Genomic DNA, 12,262 nt, shown 5'->3' on the forward strand with positions numbered 1-12,262 from the left:
GTCTTTTGGTTGGGGCCATTGTTATTAAGAGATAGTATTGAAGGGTGTGTATTTATGATTGCCTTTTTCTGTGGTTCTGGTTATGCCTTTGCTCTCTTGTGTTCACTAGTATTTGAGTATTGTTTGTTTTTTTTCAGATTCCTTATATGTGTGCTTTTCCTTCTCTTCAGCAGGGAGGATTCTTTCAACTTTTTTCTGTAGAGCTGGTTTTGTCTTCAAATACTCCTTTAGCCTGCTTTTGTCATGGAATGTCCTTATTGCACCATCTATTTGAATGGATAGCTTTACAGGATAAAGTAACCTTGATTGACAGTTGTTATCTTTCAGAATTTGGAATATATCACTCCAAGCCCTTCTGGCTTTTGAAGCTTGTGTTGAGTAATCTGCTGTAATCCTGATGGGCTTGCCTTTGTAGGTAACTTAATTTTCCTCTGTAACTGCTTTCAAGATTTTTTCTTTGGATTGTGTGTTTGGTAGTTTGATTATAATATGGAGAGGAGAAGTTCTTTCCAGGTTTTATCTGGCTGGTTTTCTAAAGGCTTCCTCTATCTGCATTGGCACCTCTTTCCCAATTTGGGGAAAGTTTTCTTCTATGATTTTGTTGAAGACGCCTACTATGCCTTTCGAGTGAAATCCTTCTCCTTCTACTATGCCCTGAATTCTCATGTCTGATCTTTTCCTAGTGTCCTGAATATCTTTAAATTCCCATTCATACTTTTCTATTAGTTTAAAAATATGGAATGCTTCATGAATTTGCATGTCATCCTTGCGCAGGGGCCATGCTAACTTTCTCTGTATCATTCCAATTTTAGTATATGTGCTGTGGAAGTGAGCACTGACACCAACTTTATGTATCAGCTACTTTTTCATTGTTTGAACAAAATTCCTGACCAGAGCAATTTAGGATTGAAAGATTTTGTTTCTCTGGATTGCAATTTTGAGGGAAATTTACATGGTGGACAGACTTTGTGGCAGGAGCAAAGCTTCTACCATTGTCAGGCTGGAAGCTGAGGACAAACAGGAAGTGGTGCTTAGTTAAAGCACCTTAAGAAGGTACCAGCCTATGTAACTGCCTTTCCTCTAGCAAGCCTGCACCTCCTAAAGGTCTCTAAACTTTCCAGAAGATTACCACCAGCTGGGACCAAGTATTAAAGACATGAGCCAGTATCATGTTCAAACTACAACAGATGGTTCATCATTCCTCCTCAGTCCAATCAGAATGATGCACAGGATTTGAAGTAATGATAAAAAAGAACTGGTTTGGAGTTGTTGCAAGCATTTTTTTTCCTGCTATATGGAAAAACCTAAGTCTAAAACCCAGACAAAAAGAAATATTAGAATCAGGAAAATTTAATAAATCCAACTGAGGCATGGGCTGAGTGATTTTGAAGCTTGAAATACTCCAACCTTTCAGTTATGCAACAGTAACTTTTTCTTACAGTTTCATCTAATTCCAGTTGTGATTTGCAGTTTATAGTTTTGTTGCATTGGCATTTTTTTTCTAATATAACAGAACCAAGAAATTCACTTTTCAGAATGAACAGGCTACTCAAATCATGCCTTACCAGCATGTTTTTTTCTGTTTGTTATAAGATCATTAGCAATTTTTACTGAGTATTGCATTATAATTGGAACCTCTAAAGCCATATAGTCTATTCCCTCATTTCAAAAATTAGTAACAAAGCTCATCAAAAGCAATTAAAATTGCCAAATATAATAAACAGAAAATGATATAGTTAGGATTTAAAATTAGATCTTATTGGAATACAGGTTGTCTCCCACTGTATAATATATTCCATGATGTTCCATGAACTGTGATCTCTTACTGCAAGTAACTAAGCTATGTCAGATAAGGGACTTTTGTAAATACAAAGAGTCAGTTTTCAAACTTGGAGCAAGAGCCACGAAATAATGCAAGAGAACAGAACAAACTGCAGGTCTTGGAAAGACTTCTTCATATCTCATAGAACACTAACTGAAAACAAAATAATTGCACAGAATGGAAGCAAAGTAGCTGGTGCTCCACAATTTATGAAAAGGTGTGGATGGCACTTTATCTGATGCCCTGAAGTAGGTATCGTGATAAAGCCATGGACAGACTGAAAAGGAAGCCTAGCCTAGCAAAGAGAGAAATGTAACAGCAATAGAAAAGTAAGCTTCAGTGAGGATTCGGAAGCCAGGGCAGGCTTCCTCAGAGAGTGAAACAAGGGGAATTTAACAGGTCGAGGTTGAGGAATAACATCTCAAAGTGAGAGAGGAGCCAAAGCAAAGGGCTAAGGGTAAAATAAATATGTTTTGAACCAAGATTAATTCATGTTTTCCATATGGCTGGACAGGTGAGTGTATAGAATGATGAGTGCCACTGGGAAGAACCTCACCTGAAATGAAATTAACAAGCATTTCACTAGACAAAAGATCTGTTTCCACCCATGACTTATATGTAGACATGTAGTTCATAAAACCACTTCTAAAATAATTAATCTTTAAACTTTTAAAAACCATATGCTTCCAACATTAAAAGTCAAGTGTTTTGGCTTTTTAAATAGAATTATGATGGGTTGTTACATATTATAAGGTATTTTTAGATTTGTAAAACTAGACTCTATGATTGAATGACATTTGTTGAAAGAAACATTTATTTTTCTGTACAGAAATTTTTAAAAATGCTGCCTTTAAAATTTCATTACAGACTTTCTTTTCCACAAAGAGATTCCTAGGTGATCTTGAGAAGGAAGAAAGACTCAACTTCCCTAGGGAATGAATACGTGGGTTGAACTACTGCTAAGCATTGCTAAATGCTGCTGAGATTGCTAGTTTTGTGTTGAGTTTTCTTTCAATCATTGCTGTCAGCATTATATGAGTGTGTGGATGTACATGCATACATGATTTACACACACACACACACACACACACACACACACACACACACACACATATATATATATATATATATATATATATATATATATATATGTCTGTATTCAGTGAATGATACAATTCACCTAGTGTAGGCCATTTGTATTTTTGAATAACAGTAAAAAAGTCAATTTGGTACTACGATGGAGTGGCGAATTGTCAGTTGAGCAGCTCCTTTTTTTGTGAAATGGCATCTGCCTTCAGGGTACTTTTTGAGACTCCTAAACTTTCTATCTGTAAGAGTCATTGCAACTGCAGCCACCCTTGATGCTCAAGGGGGCTTGCTATAGTCATGACCACTACATACAAGCTGCACAGCTCTTGGAAGAGAGCATTCCAGTGGAGACAGACAAGTGCACTTTGTAAGATGCTCTGGGTATTTTCATTGAAGATAAGAAAGGGAAGAGCTTCTTTAATGTCTCATCAAAAAGCAGAGATTGGTTCAATAAGGGGCTTGTGATTAGTCCTTATGCAAGGTCTGTGATTGGTCTCTAAGCAGGGCCCATGATTGGTGGAGAGATATTTGCACTGCTATTGATATAAACATTATCCTTTATTTGCATGTTGCACTTATACTGCATTCCTCCTCAGGCTATACCACCAAGCTGTTCAGCTCAATGTTTAGGTTACTGAAGAGATTCTCTTCTGTGTGACCTTCTTGGTGTTTCATCTGACATCACAATTTTCAGTTAAGTGATAGCACACCTACTTATGATTACTATCATGGGCAGAGTGGGAAATACAAAGCAGTGCTGGTAGAGAACCAGCCGCAAATGATCTTTAGTGGTTGAGGCAGCAGCAGTGGGAAGGATGAGAAAGTGGCTGAGGCATTCCAGAGTGATGGGGGGGGGCACAGATGGCCCACTAGCAAGGACAGTAGAGGTACTCAAAAGCCTGTGAAGCCTAAGGACCCTGGTTCGAGGCTCGGTTCCCCAGAACCCACATTAGCCAGATGCACAAGGAGGCACAGGCATCTGGAGTTCTTTTGCAGTGGCTGGAAGCCCTGGCACAGCCATTCTCTCTCTCTCTCTCTAATAAGTAAATAAGAATGAACAATTTTTTTTTAAAAGGCAAGAAAACAGGAAAGCCAAACTAACAGAAGGCAGAAGCTGCCAAGAACCAAATATGAGAGATTGCAGGCACTGATCACTGCAAGAATTCATGGGATCTGGCAGGTCCTTCTAGGAGAAGGGCCTCAAAATCCACGTTCTGAGAACTGTAACTCTGGCTGTTTGTAGGAGCTGGGTTATCATTGTGACTGAAAGCTGTATCACTGGCCATGGCCTGATATACCAATGCTGCTGCAAGCTGTGGTCTGACTCTTGGTTGTTGAGCATAGAGGGAGCTTCTAGTTGAGGTCCAACACAATAAGCCTTTTCAGTGAGCACACAGAACTTCAAGTCTCTGGCCCATAAGCATCTTTTTCTCAGGATCCAAAGCCATAAGCCTCTAGGTGTGTTAACTCAGCTCATGAGGCTTTTGTACACAAGGGCCCTGAATTACTACCATCAAGGTAGCTGTCCTTTGCTTATTCATAATTTCTATCAAGAAAGTACAAAAAAAGAACACTATCCAGCATATTGGTTATAATTTGATGTCTTTCTTAAATATTCTATTCTCTTTTGTTTTGATATCATATTTCTTCTTACCAACTACAAACGGTTTTTGAATTATACTGTGGGTACACATAAGGTACTTTGAACCAAAATAACAAATATTTGTATTTTTCAGTTTTATGTGAGTCTTTCCAACATAGGTAGTCACTGCACTCAGTTGTCATTTTTTTTGGTGTCAAACTATGTGTGCCTCATATATAATTTTAGGCTTCCTAAATCACGTACGTGCCAAGTTTTGACATACTTAAAGATTGTTAACTTACTCCAAAATTTACCATGCTCTTTCAGATTTCTTACTGGGATTTGACAGACTATATCTTTCCTGTGTTCAACACATGTTCTCTATACTGAGTTTGTATTGCTCGTTTTCATAGCATGTGTCCTTGTGGTCCTATGAACAAGATTTTGTGATGGAGGGATAACACTTTCTCAAAAAGTCTTCAGCATTGTCATTAAACTCCACCCCATTAGTTCTAAGCTTTTCTGACACCCTAGGAACCAACATGATAGTATTTATGTATCATTTTCTGTATGTTTTCCTTTTTTGTTTTCATGATTCGGTAATTTTAATTTATGTCCCCTAATAGACTGCCTCTGGCAAGGCTGACACCTGCTATGAATGGCATGTCACTGGGGGCAGACAGCAATTTCAGTTTAAACTATGCAGAATGACTTCCGCTTGGGTTCCCTGTTGTTTTACTGCTGGGGCGGGGGGCGGGGGCGCTGGTGGTGGTTGCTTTCCTCTGTGTGTGGATCTTTAAAAGGGGCTAGCTTACTCTGCCATCAGTGGAAATTCCCCTGGCTTTGCAAGCTTCAAATAAGGTCCTTCCTCTTATAACCCATTTCTAGTTTGGAAGTTCACCCAGCAATATGGAGCTGACTACAACACCTGGATTATAGGAGGAATGAAATTTTGAATTTTCTTATTCACTTAATGTCAATGACCTAGGATAGATATGATAAGAATTGTTATACTAATTGCTAACAATATTAATGTTCAACATCAGGCCATGGATCAGAGAAATCAATTATAGGAAAATCAAAGTATGACTTCTTGACAGGGCAATTAGACAATCAAGCATTAAATTATTAAGTACACTTCCAGTAAAATGGAAACTACAAAAGCTGGTCTAAAGAGCATCAAATGATTTAAAGGAACAAGTAAGTAAGGGCTGTTTATGAAGGTTATGGCATATCTCAATATCAAAAATTATGGTGCTAGCCAGATGTGGTGGCACATATCTTTAATCCCAGCACTTGAGAAGTAGAGGTAGAAGGGTTGCCATAAGTTCAAGGCCATCCTGAGACTACATAGAGAATTCCAGGTCAGCCTGGATTATAGCAAGACCCTATTTCAAAAAACCAAAACTCAAAACAAAATAAAAAGCCTATGACTCTAAAATTGATGTGTCCTAAATTAATTGTTGAAAATTTGACTTAGTATTGTTCAATCCCTACTCTGTTTCTTAAAAATAAGGTCGTATATTTTATTTTTACCGTTTACTCAAATGCCATTCTTACTACTCCATTTTTATAATATCTCATCATAAATGTGAAATCATTACTTTTCATAATAGTAAACTGTAAATGCATCACTGGAAACAAAATGAACTTTCTAGAAGTCACTCAGATATTTTAACTCTACCAATTCAATTTGTTTTTCATCCTACTATTATATTGATATTTATTCCACTATAAATACTATTAAATATGCATCCTCTGCATCCTCCTTTTTAAAACATAGTTTTAGCCTCTACTATATTCTCACATATACATTAATTTTGAGTCTTCTGTTTATTTTCATCTATTTACAATTTATGATTACTGGTGACTTTGGAAAGTATAATTTCTAAGTTGTTACAAACACACATGTTTGTTAGAAAAGGTGTCATTTTTATTCAAGTAGATATCATAGTTATCTTCTTAAAATAAGATTAGTTTATCTTTTGTAGCTCTTGCTCATATCATCATGATTCAGTGAAACCCAACACAAGATGATTACTCAGACATTCAAATCATCAATTTGCAAGACTTACAGCATTCTAGAATTAAAGTATTATTTTCTTATATAATGCTCTGTTTAAATAAACTGAATGTGTTTCTGTAGAAGGTGTGAAAGTATAATTGTGGAGCTTCGACTCTGCCAGTGTGCAGGTGGAGAATTGCTCACTGTGTTACATATTAGCACACTAGCATCACGGACACTAGCACATGCTGCTTGCCTTCACTGTACTATATTATTGCTGTTAAATCATGCAAGAAGTACCATCTAGTGTGTGATAGGGTGAAATAAGAAAATGATGTAAACCAACCTGCTAGGTATAAAATTACATTTAGTTCCATTTATCTTGGAGTAAAACAATGGTATTCCTTAACAAATATACATTTTTAAAAATTCCATCAATCATGAGCCACTGCTTTAAGTCTGTCATTCCTTGCACTGTGCTACAGCTATAGCTGATGACAGTTTCCTTTGTGGTAGACAAGGAAAATTCTCACATACAAATGTTTCTGGAGGAAGGTCTCTCACTGTGTTATGTAGTAAAAATATCAACACAGTTCTCTAAATTATTAGGATAAAATGGAATTTAAAAGTATACATCCAACTGTCAAGAAACATGAAGAAGGCAGCAAGGACCAGCTGAGCAGCTGCTGAAGGAGAATACAAATGGAGCAGCTGAGCAGATCTAGTAAAACTCCAGGTAACCTGCACAGCCTCCTATTCCCCAACCTTCAGTGCTGTGAACTTCTGGAAGACTCACTCAACCCTGGCCGCATGGCAACCAGCATAGTCAACCAGAACACTAGATCAGAGAGGAATTTCAGTGGGTACTCAGCATTGGTGAGATTGGAGGCCATCCTCAAAAGTAATAGGGGTACTTAAACAGAGGCAGGTATATTGGCCTGCACTGGAAGTGCTAATTTCTCTTCCTGTGTCAGGGCAGGTTATATATTATATAATCTTGATTGGCTTTACCATTCTCAAATTAGATATATTTTGGTTTTGACTATTGTTGCCTTTGATGTTTCCTGATCCATGGGGTTTTTGTCTTTCTCTTCTGTCATTATTTGGGGCAGGGTCTGATTTGACCTCAGGCTGACCTAGAACCCATTTCAGATCAGAAATCTCAACCACCTGTTGACAGGATTAAAGGTGTGGGGCAACACACACCCTTAGGGACTTTAGCTGTAATAAATTATGAATTTGTTTTAATCACAACTTTTGAATATATACTCTCTGCTCATTTGGGTTGAATGTCTATATTGAATTTTAGAATTGACCATTAAATTGCAACACTAAGTCTACTAGAATACTTAAATAGCAGGCAAACTCAACACTTATGGTCACTTCTGCTGTTTTCTTAGAGCATAAGAACTACACTTGGTACCTTATACACCTATTCTGAAGATATATAAAATCAGATTTACATGGCAAAGAACACTGCAAATAATTAGAAAACCCAAACATCAAATTAAAAAACCTCTACATTATAATACAACACACACAAAAAAACAAGACAATACAATCCCACCAAAAATTATAAATCCATCAGAAATGACACCCATTGACACTGTTTTAAATGAAATGCTTGAAAAAGATTTCCCCCCCAAAAAAATAAAGATTGTATCTATACTGAAAGAAATCAAAGGAATTTAAAAAAAGAAATGAAAAACTCCTGAAGGAGAACACAGGAAACCAACTTAATGAAATAAGGAGGTCAATACAAGTCATGAGTAAGTAAATAGAAATAATGAAAAAAATACCAATAAGAAATATTAGAAATGAAAAACAGTGTCAAATAGAAAATTCTGTACAAAGTCTCAGTAGTAGAATATATTGAGGACAGAATATCTAAGCTAGAAAACTAGGCAGCAGATCTAATAAAGTCCAACAAAGAGAAAGACGACATAATAGGAAAGCATGACTGAGAATTTCAAGGCATTCAGGACACTATGAAGAGATCAAACATAAGAATTCAGGGCATAGTAGAAGAAAAAGAATTTCACTCCAAAGGCATAATAAGTATTTTCAACAAAACCATAGTGGAAAAATTCTCCCAAATAGGTAAAATGATGCTAATGCACATACAGGAAGCCTTTAGAACACAAAACAGACAATTAAACTAAAAAATATACATATATATATATGTATGTATATATATATGTTTGAGAGAAAAATCAAGTCACATACAAAGGCAAGTCTACCAGGATAATAGCAGATTACTCAACACAAACTTTAAAAGCCAGAGGGCTTGGAATGTTGTTTTCCAAATTCTGAAGGATAACAACTGTCAACCCAGATTACTCTATCCTGCAAAGCTATCCATCCAAATAGATGAAGAAATAAGAACATTCTACAACAAAATCAGACTAAAGAACACTAAACCAGCTCTACAGAAAATCCTTGAAAAGATACTCCATGCAGAAGAGAAAGAAAAGTACACATACAAGGAAGCAGGAAAAAATAAACCATACTCAAATAATAGTTAATACAAGAAGGTAAAGGAAAAACTTGAAGTACTACTAAACAAGAAGAATGGCAAGAATAAATAAGCACCTTTCAATAATAACCCTTAATATCAACAACCTCAATACCCCAACCAAAAAAAAACAGGTTTGAAGACTATGTTAAAAAGCAGAATCCTTCTATTTGTTGTCTCCAAGAAATCCACTTTCCCATAAAAGACAGACACTATTTTAAGCTGAAAGGTTGGAAAACAGTGTTTCAAGCAAATGGGCCTAGAAAATAAGGAGGTGTCATATCCTAATATATGACAGTGTAGACTTCAAACCAACATTAGTTAGGAAAGATAAAAGGGACCCTTTATATTGATTAAAGGAACACTCCAACAGGAGGATATTATGATTCTAAATCTATATGCAGCTAACATGGGGGCTCCCAATTTCATCAAACAAACATTATTAGATTTAAAGTCACAGGTAACACCAAACACAGTTGTAGTAGGTGACTTCAATGCCCTACTCTCATCAATTTTCAGGTTATCCAGGAAAAATAAACAAAGAAGCATTTGGAGTAAATGAGGTAATATAACAAATGGACCAAACAGATATCTACAGAACATTTCAGCCAAATGATGTGGAATACACATTCTCTTCAGCAGCACATGGAAAATTCTCTAATATAGACCATATATTAGGACACAAAGGAAACTTTAACAAATACAGGAAAATTGAAAAAATTCCTTGAATTCTTTCTGATCACAATAGGGTTAAACCACAAATCAACAGCAAGAAAAGCTATAAAGCATACACAAAATCATGGAAATGAAACAGTACACTACTAAATGATGAATGGGTCAATGAAGAAATCAAGAACAAAATAAAAAAAAAATCATAGAATAAAATGATAATGAGAACACAATATATCAAAACCTTTGGGAAATAATGAAGGCAGTCCTAAGAGGGAAAAATGATAGCTTTAAGTGGCTATATTAAGAAATTAGAAGCCGGGCATGGTGGCATATGCCTTTAATCCCAGCACTTGGGAGGCAGAGGTAGGAGGATCTCTGTGAGTTCGAGGCCACCCTGAGGCTCCATAATGAATCCCAGGTCAGCCTAGGCTAGAGTGAAACCCTATCTCAAAAAACCAAAAAACCAAAAAAAAAAAAAAAATTAGAAAGGTCACAAGTAAACAACTTGATACTTCACCTTAAGGCCTTGGAAAAAGAAGAACAAGGCTAACCAAAAATCAGTATGTGGGAAAAAAATAAAGATTTAGGGCAAAAATTAATTAAATTGAAAACAAAGGAAAAATAAAGAAACAATGAAACAAAGAATTGGTTCCTTGAAAGGATATACAACATTGATAAACCCTTAGCAATTCTGACCAAAGGAAAGAGAGAAAAGACTCAACTTAATAAAATTAGAGATGAAAAAGATACCATTACAACAGAAACCAAAGAAATTCAGAAAATCATAAGGACATACTTTAAAAACATATATGCCTCTAGGTTTGAAAATGTGAAAGAAATGGATGATTTCCTTGACTTATATGACCTACCAAAATTAAATCAAAATGTGCTTAACTACTTAAATAGACCTATAACAAGTGCAAAGATCCAAGGAGTTATAAAAAGTCTCCAAACTAAAAAGAGTCCAGGCCCAGAATGATTCACTGGTGAATTTTACCAGACCTTCATGGAAGAACTAACACCAGTACTTCCCAGAATTTTCAATAAAATAGAAAAGGTAAGAATTCTACCAAATTTTTCTACAAATCCATTATCACTGTGATACCAGACAGTGACAGAATAAAAATACAAAATTATAGACCAATCTCCCTCATAACCATAGATGCAAAAATTCTCATCATGATATTGGCAAATAGAATACAAGAATATATCACAAAGCTTATTCATCCTGACCAAGTAAGCTTTATCTTAGAGATGCAGTTATGGTTCAACATATGTAAATGCATAAATGTAATATACTACATAAGTGGACTGAAGGACAAAACTCACATGATCACTTCAATAGATGCAGAAAAAATTTTGATATATAATATTATATGTACATAATATGATTCTATACATAAAAGATACTAAAGGCTCAACCAGAAAACTGTTAGAGCTGATAAAGAGTTTTAGTTACATAGGATACAAAATAAATAGAGAAACTAGTATCCTTCCCATATACTAACAACAAACAGACTGATGATGAAATCAGGGAATCACTCCTATTCACAATTTACTCAAAATAAATAAATAAATAAAGTACCTTAGAATAAACCTAGCCAAAGAAATGAAGGATCTCTGCAATAAAACCTTTAAAATACTCAAGACAGAAATTGTAGAAAACACTAAGAAATGGAAACACACCCCATGTTCTTGTATTGGAAGAATCAATATTGTGAAAATGTCAATCTTAGCAAAAGAAATCTACACATTTAATGCAATTCTCATCAAAATCCCAATTATATTCTTCACAGAAATAGAAAAAAAATCCTAAAGTTCATTTGGAAGCACTAAAAATCTTGAATATCCAAAGAAATATTGAACAATAAAAATAAGGCTGGTGATATCACCATACTTGATTTTTACAGAGATTTTATTCAGCAAAGGACACTGTGAATAGAATAAAGAGGCAACATGCAGAATGGGAGAAAATCTTTGCTAGCTATACATCTGACAGAGGATTAATATCCAGGATATACAAAGAACTCAAAAACTAAAAAATAAGAAATCAAACAATCCAAATAAAAATTGGGCTATGTAACTAAATAGAGACTTCTCAAAAGAAGAAATACAGTTACCATATAAACATGGAAATGAAAATTAAAATTACTTTGAGATTTCATTTCACTCCTGACACAATGCCTATTATCAAAAAATCAAATGACAATAAATGCTAGTGAGAAGGAGGAAAAGAGGAGCCCTTCTACGTTGGTGTTGGGAATGTTCAGCCACTGTGGAAACCAGTGTGGGTGTTCCTGGGACAGCTAAGAGTAGATTTACCATATGACCCAGCCATCCCACTCTTCTCACTACCTTAGGGATATGTGCTCAACCATGTTTACTGCCACTCTGTTCTCAATAGCTAGGAAATGGAACCAGCCTAGATGCCCCTCAGGGATAATGAAGATGTGGCACATTTACACAATCGAGTTCTACTCAGTGGTAAATAAAAATGAAATTATGAAATTTTCAGGGGAATGGATGAAGCTGGAAAGGATCATGCTTAATGAGGTAACCCAGGCCCAGAAAGCGAAG

General features: G+C 35.7%; 1 non-coding gene across 1 annotated transcript; it reads right to left on the bottom strand.

Moving 5' to 3' along the window:
- Window positions 1-729: 729 nt before the first annotated feature.
- Window positions 730-836, bottom strand: LOC123455141. Its single transcript, XR_006633700.1, has one exon. It is a non-coding gene; the product is annotated as a U6 spliceosomal RNA (small nuclear RNA).
- Between the last annotated feature and the right edge of the window lie 11,426 nt (window positions 837-12,262).

Source organism: Jaculus jaculus, chromosome 15, assembly GCF_020740685.1.
Source record: "Jaculus jaculus isolate mJacJac1 chromosome 15, mJacJac1.mat.Y.cur, whole genome shotgun sequence".
Lineage (NCBI taxonomy): Eukaryota > Metazoa > Chordata > Mammalia > Rodentia > Dipodidae > Jaculus > Jaculus jaculus.